This window comes from Cucurbita maxima, unplaced genomic scaffold, assembly GCF_002738345.1.
Source record: "Cucurbita maxima cultivar Rimu unplaced genomic scaffold, Cmax_1.0 Cma_Scf00001, whole genome shotgun sequence".
Taxonomy (NCBI): Eukaryota; Viridiplantae; Streptophyta; class Magnoliopsida; order Cucurbitales; family Cucurbitaceae; genus Cucurbita; species Cucurbita maxima.
Genome location: NW_019272017.1, coordinates 132,202 through 134,254, shown reverse-complemented (window position 1 = coordinate 134,254; position 2,053 = coordinate 132,202). Strand labels below are relative to the sequence as shown.

General features: G+C 25.9%; 1 non-coding gene across 1 annotated transcript; it reads left to right on the top strand.

The window, feature by feature from the left end:
- The first annotated feature begins 525 nt into the window (after positions 1–525).
- TRNAS-AGA lies at positions 526–607 on the top strand. The gene has a single exon. It is a non-coding gene; the product is annotated as a tRNA-Ser (tRNA).
- The last annotated feature ends 1,446 nt before the right edge of the window (positions 608–2,053 follow it).

The window sequence follows — 2,053 nt, the reverse complement described above, 5'->3', positions numbered from 1 at the left end:
TTTTTTTTTTTTTTTTTTTTTTGGTTGATTAGTCTATATATAAAGGCCATATCTTCCAGCTGAATCCTCTGTGAAAGGTCAAATAAAGTTTTTTTTTAACATTTTCTGATTAAAAGTTTGTGAATTCCGTTGGTCTTATTAAATTTTAAAAACTTACTTCTTCTTTTTTTATTAAAATTAAAATTTCTATTATTACTAATCACTTTAAATAAAATCATGCATGTTAATTTAAAAATAAATCGAAATGTTGTAGAAAGTCTAAATTAATCTTTGTTTAGGGAAAAAAAATGTAACTTTGAGTTTTAATTTTATTAAGAAAAGAAATAATAAAATAAATGAAGTGCGAATGTCATAGAGTCGCTTCCTCCAGGATTCCGCACTAATCTTCGTGATCTGTTTTGTACAGCACTGGGCCCCACCAAAGATTCCAGAATCTTTTTTTTCTAATATAAAAATGAGACTTAATTTTGATCCTTTTTATTTATATTTGTATAAATACTCATTCGTTCCGAGATGTAACAACAGGTGGGCGTGCCGGAGTGGTTATCGGGCATGACTAGAAATCATGTGGGCTCTGCCCGCGCAGGTTCGAATCCTGCCGCTCACGTTTTTTGTCATTTGTCATTTGTCATTTGTCATTTATTCATTTATTCTTTCTATTATGTAGCCATTGTCGTTTTCTATTTTTTTTTTGGTAAATTTGTAGACTTAATATAAGAATTAACCAGACATTTTCATACAAAGTTATTTTAACTCATTTAATTATAAAATGCTTATTTATTAGTTTGAATGTTTTTTGTAATTTTTATTCAAGTTTTATTTTTACTTACCTAGTAGATTAAAGTAAATGATTGAAAGTAGATATATTTGAACCAATTAATTTATGTTTATTAAACAATAATGATTAAGATTTTTGTTTTTATTGATAATTCAAACTCCCAAGTTGAGGGCATTCTGAAATGCACAAAAGTTTATAGGTTAAACTTTGAGAAAGTTTTAATAATTTTTAATTACATTCTTTTTATTGAAAAAGTTAAAATTGATTAAAATTCATTAGGAATTTGAACTAAGAAAATTGTATAATTAAAAACTTTAAAATTTAATAACAACCGGATCAGTTTGAATACAAGAAGGCTCCTTCCTTGAAGTTTAGTTAATATTTTTATTTAGTGTAATATAGATATTAATTTGACCGCTTATTTCCATTTATGATGGAATCCAATGAAATACAAGATTTGGAAATCAAAATGAGATTATTAATTTATATATTGAAAAAAAACATATACTGTAAAGATGATTATGAAACTCACAAACGCTGGAATATGCTTCACAAATTACTGATTAAATACTTTTCTTTTTTTTCCTCTCAACATTATTATATACCATTTTTTCAATTTTAAAAAATATATTAGCTAACCATCCAATTTTGTCTGTGAAATTGGAACATAAATTCAATCGTTTAATATAAAATTAAAATAGTATTTCAAAAAGTTCATTTCAATTTAACATTTTTTTTTTAATTATTGTACATAAATTAAGTAAGTTGCGTGATCTATTTTTATATGATAATGTGTTGGGCCATATTCCTTGACCAACCAAGATTGGTATTTTAATTTGGCAACCACCAGACAATTATTTTTGTGTGGATTTTCATGGGGTGCTCTTCAATTTGGTGATTATAAAATAGATTTCCAAAATAAAAGTGATCGAAATTTTACCTGATCAAAGTTGGAGAGGAGAACAATCCATTGTTTATAAGGGTGTGAAAATCTTTCTTTTCTTTTATGGACCTGTTTTAAACACCATAAATTTAGTACAAATAAGTAACATATTAAGACGGTTAATATCCAAAAGTATGAAAAGAACGGAAAAGAATAATAGAAGGAATATGCGTGGTAAGGGTAAAGAGCAAGTAGGATGAAATGAAAGGCAATGCTTTTAAATCATTTTTTTGGGACTTCCTTTTTCTTTCTTCCTCTTCCTCTTCTTTTTCCTCTAAAGTTTTTTATTTCTTTTTTTTTTTTTTTTTTTTTTTTTTTTTTTTTTTTTTTTG